Genomic DNA, 11,533 nt, shown 5'->3' with positions numbered 1-11,533 from the left:
TCATAAAATCTCAACCGCTTATCATTCACAAACAAGTGGACAAGTTGAAAATACCAACCGAGCTTTAAAACGTATTCTAGAGAAAACCGTAGGATCAAATCCAAATGAATGATCCATGAAATTGGAGAATGCACTCTAGGCTTTTCGAACAGCCTACAAAACTCCAATTGGAACCACACCTTTTAAACTCGTTTACAGAAAAGCATGTCACCTTCCAGTAGAAATTGAGCACAAAGCATTTTGGGCTTTGAAGACATGTAATCTTGATTTACATGAAGCTGGGCGTCTACGATTAAGTCAATTAAACGAATTAGAAGAGTTAAGACATTAAGCATATGAAAATTCGTTAATCTATAAGGAAAGAACGAAGAAATGGCATGATAAAAGAATCAGAAGTTCAAAAGAATTTAAAGAAGGAGACAGAGTTCTTCTTTTCAATTCACGATTCAAGCTATTTCCTGGAAAATTGAAATCAAGATGGTCTGGACCATTCATAGTCAAAAGAGTTTTCCCGTACGGAACAATAGAGTTAATAAATTCAAATGGGATTGAATTTAAGGTTAATGGTCACAGAATTAAACATTACATAGATAATCCAATGGATGAATGGGATGAATGCATCAAATCTTTTAATATTCTTAAAGAAAAATTCACTAATGCGCCGATCATGATAACTTCAAATTGGAATCTACCATTTGAACTCATGTACGATGCAAGTGATTTTGCAATGGGAGCCGTTTTAGGACAAAGGATTGAAAAACGATTTCAACCTATTTATTATGCTAGTAAGACATTACAAGGAGCACAAACGAATTACACAACTACTGAAAAAGAACTCCTTGCTATTGTCTTTGCTTTTGACAAATTTCGTTCATATCTCGTTCTAGCTAAAACGGTGGTCTATACTGACCATTCTGCTCTTAGATAACTATTTTCAAAACAAGATGCCAAACCAAGATTAATCCGTTGGATCTTACTCTTACAAGAGTTCGATATTGAAATCCGAGACAAAAAGGGAGCAGAAAATCTCGCAGCTGATCATCTTTTTCGTCTTGAAAATCCTGAATTAGAAGTTCTAAATGAATCGGCCATACAAGATAACTTTCCTGATGAATATCTATTGAAAATCGATTATAATGAAATTCCATGGTTTGCAGACTATGCATACTACTTAGTATGTGGATTCCTTGAAAAAGGGTTGTCGTACCAAAAACGAAAGAAATTCTTTAGTGATATAAAACACTATTTTTGTGAAGATCCACATTTATTCAAAAGTTGTCCCTATGGAATAATACGCCGATGTGTATTCGGGGATGAAGCTAGTCAAATCTTACACCATTGTCACACAGGACCAACAGGAGGGCATTATGGGCCTTAACTCACAGCAAGAAAAGTTTATGACGCTGGATTCTATTGGCCTACAATTTTCAAAGACGCACACCTTCTTTGTAAATCCTGTGATGCATGTCAAAGGGTCGGAAAAATAAGTCAACGTGATAAAATGCCACAAAATGTCATTCAAGTATGTGAAGTATTTGACGTTTGGGGTATTGACTTTATGGGTCCATTTCCAAAATCTCATAATAATCTCTACATTCTCGTTGCCATTGATTATGTATCTAAATGGGCGGAAGCAAAAGCTCTCCCAACTAACGATGCACGAGTTGTAGTCAACTTCTTAAAATGTCTTTTTGCAAGGTTCAGAACACCGAAAGCTTTAATAAGTGATCGGGATACTCATTTCTGTAATAATCAACTTGAGAAAGTTCTCAAAAGATATGGAGTAACTCATAAAATCTCCACTTCTTATCATCCATAAACAAGTGGACAAGCTGAAAATACCAACCGAGCTTTAAAACGTATTCTAGAAAAAAACTGTAGCGTCAAATCCGAAGGAATGGTCCATGAAATTAGAGGATGCACTATGGGCTTTTAGAACAGTCTACAAACTCCAATTGGCACCACACCTTTTAAACTCGTTTACGAAAAAGCATGTCATCTTCCAGTAAAAATTGAGCACAAAGCATTGTGGGCTTTGAAGACGTGTAATCTTGATTTACATGAAGCCGAACGTCTACGGTTAAGTCAACTAAACAAATTAGAAGAATTAAGACATGATGCATATGAAAATTCGTTAATCTATAAGGAAAGAATAGAGAAATGGCATGATAAAAGAATCAGAAGTTCAAAAGAATTCAAGGAAGGAGACCGAGTTCTTCTTTTCAATTCACGATTCAAGCTATTTCCTGAAAAATTGAAATCAAGATGGTCTGGACCATTCATATTCAAAAGAGTTTTCCCATATGGAACAATAGAGTTGATAAATTCAAATGGGATTGAATTTAAAGTTAATGGTCACAGAGTTAAACATTACATAGATAGTCCGATGGAAGTTGAAAATGAAGTTAATCACAATTTCGATACCACAGCTAACTAAGTGTGGGGAGATTCAAATGTTTTAAAGGATAATATAATGCTGTCTAGAGTTAGATTTTCTATTTTCGTGTAGTTCTCGAAAATGGAATCCGAATGGTCTTTCCCTAGCAGACCCTAAAGAACTAGTCTTCTCCCCCCCATTCTGAATTTTTGTGTTTTTAGGTTTTACGAGATGAAGAATTCCTTTGATCTGAACCATGGTCTACTACTACACGCTATGATTACTAAACGTAATAATAACATTTTCCCGAGTGAACTGGTATCATTCATAAGAGGCAAAATGGACGAAGTAAGGAAAGAACTCAGGAAAGATCATAATAAGATACATTTTGGTAAAGGAAAATCAAAATCTGCAGCAAAAAGAAGAGCACGACAGCTTGAAAGATGTCATAAATGCGTAAAATGGTCACACGAAGGGAAATGTTCGAACAATTAAACACATTCCAATTCTGAGTTCGTTACTCTATGCAGAGAAGGACCATTCATATGTTTAGAAGAAAAGTTATTGAAAAATCGAGGTTACGCTTATGTAGCAATGGAAAACCAAATCGAACGACTCTCCTATGAGTCGACTAAAGCAGGTCTCTGAGAATTCTATCTCACAGGTAAGTATGTACAGTTTTTATTTTTATTTTATTTATTGCTTTTAACCTTTTGATAATAAACGCTGAATCGTTCGCTATAAAGTATTAAATTAATATTCAATAAAATTAGGTATAATAAACCAAAATTATTGATATCATACAAAAATTTAATTCATCACTGCGAAATTTACCATGTATTCATAAGGTATAAATATCTTTGATCGATCAATTCAAAATATTTCAAAAATTCGTCATGAGTAAAATTAGGTAATATAGCCGAAATTACTTTACCCAAAAGAGGGACGTATATTTTTGTTAATATTTGATTGATTAAAGTGGGATAAAAGACCAAAAAGATTTTTATTTTTACCTTGTTTTCTAAATTAATAACTATATTATTTTCAAATGTAAGTTTGTAAACTAATGTATATAAATATTATTAATATTTATATGAAATTTTATTAATATGCATTTTAAAATTTAAGTTTGGTGTGAATTTAAAAACAAAAATTTACTTTATTTCATTAAGTTAAAAATTTGATATCTAAAATTCATCGTGAGTTGAAAACTAGGTCGTTGAACCGAAATTGCTTTACCCAAGAGCGGGACGACAAATTTTGTTATCATTATTTTAATCTTATTGATTTAAAGTATGCCAAAAACATTTAAAAACTCAAAAATCTTTGCTTTTAAAACAACGCTTTAAAATGGAAAATTTTAAAATTTTGGCGAGGGGCGAACTAGGTGAACGTACCGAAACGACCTCATTCTAAATATCAAGGAACACAAAATTTTAACACTAATTAATTAATTATTTTATAAGTTAAAGGTTTTATAAAAAAAAACACCCCATGCGATCGCATGGGGTTAGGCCTTGTAAACCATGCAATCGCATGGTGGCCAGAAACTGGAGAGGATCAAAAAGCAGTCGAGCTGGTTCTCTGTCTCACACTTACATACACACACATCCACGAATAAACACACACAAACTCTCAAAAATTCACTAATTTTTCATCAAAATCAATCAAATTTCGTGCTACAATCTGCTATAAGCATGCCTTTTTTCAGATGGGAAAGCAAAAAAGGTAAAAATTTCACCCCTAAACTCATAAATTTTCTATTTTTTGTGATTATTATAATTAATTGTCCTAATTTGATTTTGATAATTTCTAGCTTAATTAGAGTAAAATTGTTAGTATATTATGCTTGTATAACCTAGATTGATGCTATTTAACATGATTTGAAGCCTTAAACTTTAAAATTTTTAGAAATCTAGGGTTTGTGTTCTTGAGCAATTTGGGGTTTTTGATATAAACAGGTTATGGCCGATTTTTGTTATGAATTATTGCTAAATTAAGTAGTGTAACATGTTTAGGAAGCTAAATGATCTAAACTTTGATCCTAAACATGATTTTTTAGCATCAAAGTGGACTTTTTAAGTCTAAAATTCATGAACTTGATTATTTTGATATAAATGTCATTTGAAATTTATTTAATTGCTAGTAATGGTTATTTTAACATGTTATTTGAGTTGAATGCTTATGAACTTTGTATACCTTTTCATATATGCTTATTTGAAAAATTGTAGAAAATATGAAAATGAGTATAAGTTTAATATGGATTAAACATGTTATTGTAATTATTTTAATTTGTTATTTTGCTAACACTAATGCATATTTGGATGCACAAATTTTGTGTTTAATGTGTTTTGCATAGAAATACAGATGCGGACGGTGCATCATCGTCTAGATAACCTGAACAAGAACCTGATCAAGAACCACAACCGGAACCACAACCTGAACAACAACAACATTATGATCAACATATGCTATATCATGAGCCGGAACCACTGTTTTACACTCATTATCGTCGATTTCAGCCTCACCCGAGGATTATGCACCCACTTATCGATGACCAACAGTTACATCCCAACCTAAGATTCGATCTTTGTTGGACAGAATACCCAAAATTTCAAAAGAACATGCACATTCTTTACCACAAAAATATTGAAATGCCTCGGGTAATCGATTGAGAGCCTTTGTAAGCGGTTAACTTATCCGAACCGGTTAGGGATTTACTAGTTCAGAGGTATGGTAACTCTACATTTAACGATTGGATCCGTTTATTTACTACACATAGAATTATATATAGAGAATGGTGTGTGGAATTGCTTAGCACTATAGAGTTAAATAATCAGGTTACTATGTTAGGAGATAAAAGTTTTATTAGATTTCTTTTAGGAGGTACAATGTACAGAATGTCCATGTTGGACATGGCTAGAGCTTTACTGATCTACACCCCCGCTGAGATTATTACACCTGATTGTAATAGTTTAATTACTGAAGGTGAAAGAGTAGATAGGAATTTTTACGCTAACGCCATATGGAGGCGTATGTCACATTTTAGGGAGTTTACGCGGGGTGGAAGACACTCCTACTTAGATAATAATAGAGCAGAGCTCCGAGTAATACATAGATTTTTAGCGAACTCGATTACACAACGGGGTAGAAACAAAGAGAAAATGACCCTAAACGATTTATTTTACCTTAAGTGTATTCGGGACCCGAGGAGCTTTGTTAACATTTCTTATTGCGTGGGCCACTATTTGTCTAAAGTTGTTGAGGGTATGCAAGTAGGAAGTATTATAGGGGGAGGTATTTTTGTTACTCTCATTGGAGAGTACTTAGGTGTAGATAAAGAGCATGGGGGTTCGATGGTAGAGATTGAGGAACAAGCCGAGAGAATAGGTGATAATGCTAAAAACGAACATATATTTCATAGCATTATCCTTCAAGAAAGACAAGCTTTTGGTTGCAATTGTTCTATTTACAAGTGATATTCGTTTAAATAATAAAAGGTGAAGACAAAAGACAGATTCGACGATTTGAAGACGCAAACGACCAAAAAGCTAAAAAGTACAAAGTACAATCGAAGTGATTCAATTTATTGATGAGAAACGTCTCAAAATTACAAAAGTACACGTCGCAAAATGCAAAGTACAAGATATTAAATAGTACGCAAGGACATTCGAAAATCCGTAACCGAGACATGAACCAACTATCAACGCGCAACGCAACGAACCTAAAATTATGAGTCAACTACGCACAAGAATATAATATAATATATATATAATTATATAAAATTATATATATTATATTATATATTATTAAATAAAATGTCGGCAAATAAGAAAATAAAAGTATGTGAGCTGTCCCAGGCGGCCATGCGATCGCATGGCCAGAAGGCACAAAACTCATGCACTCGCATGAGTTACTGTAGCAGGCCAAGTTCTATAAAAAGTCAGTTTTTTGGACGAGTTATGTACAATATAATTCAATCTCTCTCACTCTCATATATATATATATATATATATATATATATATATATATATATATATATATATATATATATATATTAATTATAATTTTAATATTAAATTTTAATAATAAAGGTTATGTTAGCGAATGTTGTAAGTGTGTAAGTCAAAATTCTGTCCGTGTAACGCTACGCGATTAATCACCACTGTAAGCTATGTTCTTCCTTTTTAAATTAATGTCTTGTAACTAAGTTATTATTATGCTTATTTTAGCCGAAGTAATCGTGATGTTGGACTAAAAATTAAGACGGGGTTATTAGATTTTGTACCATAATTAAGGTTTGGACAAAAGACCGACACTTGTGGGCATTGGACTATTGACTATTAATAGATAGGGGGTATTGTCTAATCGAATGACAACTCATTAGAATCTGTCGAACCTATCTTCAAATTAGTTAATCTTATAATTATTAAAATGATTATGTATGTTCTATTTAGTGACGTTTATACGACATCTTTTACGATCATTTAATTAATTATTCGGGTTGGGTAATTGATTATTCATTTTGATCAAGTGGGTAAATTAATATTCATTGATAATGCTAAAAATGAACATATATTTCATAGCATTATCCCCCAAGAAAGACAAGCTTTTAGTTGCAATTGTTCTATTTACAAGTGATATTCGTTTAAATAATAAAAGGTGAAGACAAAAGACAGATTCGACGAATTGAAGACGCAAATGACCAAAAAGCTCAAAAGTACAAAGTACAATCAAAGAGGTTCTAATTATTGATGAGAAATGTCTCAAAATTACAAGTGAACAAGATTCGAAACGCAAAGTACAAGATATTAAATTATACGCAAGGACGTTCGAAAATTCGGAACCGGGACCAGAGTCAACTCTCAACGCTCGACGTAACGGACTAAAAATTACAAGTCAACTATGCACATGAATATAATATAATATATAATTAATTCTTAAAATTAATTTATATATTATATTATATTATATAAACCGTCGGCAGAAGAAAGCAACAACATGTGAGCCTCCCCAGCTGGCCATGCGATTGCATGAGCTGAAGGAGCAAAACTCATGCGATCGCATGAGCCTCTTTTTCAGTTCACAGGCCTATAAAATTCGCAGTTTGGAGCATCATATAACACATCTTTTTCCTTCTTCTTACTCAACGTATAATATATATATATATATATATATATATATATATATATATATATATATATATATATATATATATATTATAATTTTAATTTTAATTTTAATTTTAATTCTAATAATAAGGGTATGTTAGCGAATGTTGTAAGGGTGTAAGTCGAAATTCTGTCCGTGTAACGCTACGCTATTTTTAATCAATGTAAGTTATGTTCAACCTTTTTAATTTAATGTCTCGTAGCTAAGTTATTATTATGCTTATTTAATACCGAAGTAATCATGATGTTGGGCTAAAATACTAAAATTGGGTAATTGGGCTTTGTACCATAATTGGGGTTTGGACAAAAGAACGACACTTGTGGAAATTAGACTATGGGCTATTAATGGGTTTTATATTTGTTTAACTAAATGATAGTTTGTTAATTTTAATATAAAGATTTACAATTGGACGTCCCTATAAATAACCATATACACTCGATCGGACACGATGGGCGGGATATTTATATGTACGAATAATCGTTCATTTAACCGGATACGGGAATGGATTAATAGTCTATGGAATTATTAAAACAGGGGTGAAATTATGTACAAGGACACTTGGCATAATTGATAACAAAGTATTAAAACCTTGGGTTACACGCAGTCGATATCCTGGTGTAATTATTAAACAAAGTATTAAAACCTTGTTACAGTTTAAGTCTCCAATTAGTTGGAATATTTAACTTCGGATATAAGGATAATTTGACGAGGACACTCGCACTTTAAATTTATGACCGATGGACTGTTATGGACAAAAACCAGACGGACATATTAAATAATCCAGGACAAAGGACAATTAACCCATAGGAATAAAGTAAAATCAACACGTCAAACATCATGATTACGGAAGTTTAAATAAGCATAATTTCTTTATTTTCATATTTAATTGCACTTCTAATTATTGCACTTTTATTTATTGTTATTGTATTTAATTGCACTTTTATTTATTGTCATTGTATTTAATTGCACTTTTAATTATCGTACTTTTTAATTATCGTAATTTTATTTTATCGCACTTTTATTTATCGCAATTTCATTATCGTTATTTACTTTACGCTTTAAATTAAGTTGTATTTATTTTTAATATTTTACATTAGGTTTTAACTGCGACTAAAGTTTTAAAAATCGACAAACCGGTCATTAAACGGTAAAACCCCCCTTTTTATAATAATAATATTACTTATATATATTTGTATTTTTATAAATTAAAACTAATATAGCGTTAAGCTTTGTTTAAAGATTTCCCTGTGGAACGAACCGGACTTACTAAAAACTACACTACTGTACGATTAGGTACACTGCCTATAAGTGTTGTAGCAACGTTTAGGTATATCCATTCTATAAATAAATAAATATCTTGTGTAAAATTGTATCATATTTAATAGTATTTCCTAGTAAAATATAAGCTATTTCATATACACCTCGCATAACATCATTCATATCTCATTAAAACATGGGTGGATTACATACAAGGATAATTGGTGTAATTGTTAACAAAGTATTAAAACCTTGGATTACACGCAGTTAATAACCTGGTGTAATTATTAACAAAGTATTAAAACCTTGTTACAGTTCAAATCCCTAATTAGTTGTAATATTTGACTTCGGGAATAAGGTTAATTTAACGAGCATTTTATAATTATGACCGATGGACTATTATGGACAAAAACCAGATAGGTATCAAATAAACCAGGACAAAGGACAATTAACCCAGATAATTAATTAAAATCAAAATGTCAAACATCATGATTACGGAAGTTTAAATAAGCATAATTCATTTATTTCATATTTCATCGTACCTTTATTTACTGTCATTTTAATTACTGAAATTTACTTTATCACAATTTAAATTTTATCATTTATATTATCGTCATTTATCTTTACGATTAAAATATTAAATTGACAAACCGGTCATTAAACGGTAAAAACCCCTTTTATTAACTATATACAAATATAGTTAATAAAAATATAGCGTTAACTTAGCTAGCTCCCTGTGGAACGAACCGGACTTACTAAAAACTATACTACTCTACGATTAGGTACACTGCCTATAAGTGTTGTAGCAAGGTTTAGGTATATCCATTCAATAAATAAATAAATAACTTGTGTAAAATTGTATCGTATTCCGTATTAAAAATAATAGTATTTCGTACTACACCTCGCACAAATCAAGTTTTTGGCACCGCTGCCGGGGAACCGAAGCGAAACGTTATAAAAAAAATATATTAAGTTTTTAATCTATTTTTGTAAAATATATATATATATATATATATATATATATATATATATATATATATATATATATATATATATATATATATATATATATATAGTTATTTCTATATCTTTAAGTATTTAAATTAAAAAGTTTATATTTTTATTTTTCATTTGTTAAAAATTAAGATTAATAAGTAAATTTTTTTTATATATAAGTTTTTATTACATATAAATTAAAAACAGAGAAAAATAAATAAATAAATATATAATAGAATTCGGGCTGTACTGTAGCCGCCCAAATTTGGTCTGGTATCCGAATCCATGCGATCGCATGGCCCATAAACGTAGAACTCATGCGATCGCATTAGCATGTCTGACAGGTCTGATCCCTCTACTGGTACGGATTAAGGTTAATAATTTTAATTATTATTATTAAACCCTAATTAGGGTTAATTATTATATTAATTAGTTTTAGTTTTATTTATTTTGTATTTTTAAGTTATAATTAGTTTTATTAATATGTAAAAATTAATACTTTTATAAAATAAATAATATTTTTATAAAAATTTTATTTTTATAATTTAAGTTTTATTTTTATACTTTGTATCTTTTTATTAGTTTAATTTGTAATTTATATATCTATCGTTCGTAATTAGTTTTAAATTTAGTATTTTGCCGTAGCCATTTTATATTTCTAGATTTTTAGGCTTTGCCGTAAAATCCCGTAAGTGCTTTTTCTTTAGACTAAGATTTAGATGCTTTAGAATTTTGTGACACCGTTTTAAGATTTTAGTACTTTTTAAGTTATTGCCGTTTTGGATATAGAATTCCTTTAAGCTTTAATTCCTTTAGACGTAAATTTTAATATTTAGTTTTTAGTACTTTTAAGTTTCGACGCTGCAATTTTCTTATTTTTCGACGTTTATTTTTCGACGTTTTCCGACGCGCTCTTTTTCTTTCTTATTTCTCGACGCTCTAGTTTTTAGGACATAGAATTTTCTATTTCTTCTCTAAAATTTCAAAACGAAAAATTATTTTAAGCGGTTAAATTGATAGACATCCAAAATTTTCTGGTTCGTAGTAATAGTTGGATTTGTTAGTGGCGAGTTGTGGGCTTCCGATTTAAAGGGTCCTGGCTACCTGCTGCATCTATTGGCTATTCAAAACGTGGGCAAAATCAGAAAAGTCTATTAATTTGATAACTTATATAATTTTTATTTTTTTATAACTAATAGGATATTCAGTGAATGCACCGAGCAAAACGTTCACCACCTTTCATACGTTCACCACCTGTAACTCGATCAAGACATTTAGCCAATATTTTCGCCGTTGATTTTTCTTTAGAATCATCATCTAGTCGACCAAGTACTCCAATTCAAATTTCCGATAATCCATTTTTTGAACCCGACCTCACAATTGAAAACCCGGAGGATATTCAAGGACAATTCAGAGATCCTGAACCAATAATCATTCCTCCGGAACCACAAATTACTCATCCAGAGATTGTTGAGGAAGAAACCATTAAATCAGAATACTCTAGTGATTCAGATTCAATAAATTCAATTATGGAAGTAACAGAACCTCTAAGTATGGAAGACCGAATGAGAGCCACACGCACTGGCCAAGGTCACTCCATTATTAAACCAGACGTTAATGCGCCAGATTATGAAATCAAAGGACAAATCCAACACATGGTAACTAATCAATGCCAATATAGTGATACGCCAAGGAAGATCCAAACGAACATCTTCGTACCTTTAATAGGAT

The sequence above is a fragment of the Rutidosis leptorrhynchoides genome, chromosome 8, assembly GCF_046630445.1.
Source record: "Rutidosis leptorrhynchoides isolate AG116_Rl617_1_P2 chromosome 8, CSIRO_AGI_Rlap_v1, whole genome shotgun sequence".
Taxonomy (NCBI): Eukaryota; Viridiplantae; Streptophyta; class Magnoliopsida; order Asterales; family Asteraceae; genus Rutidosis; species Rutidosis leptorrhynchoides.
Note: the sequence above shows the minus strand (reverse complement) of the source record.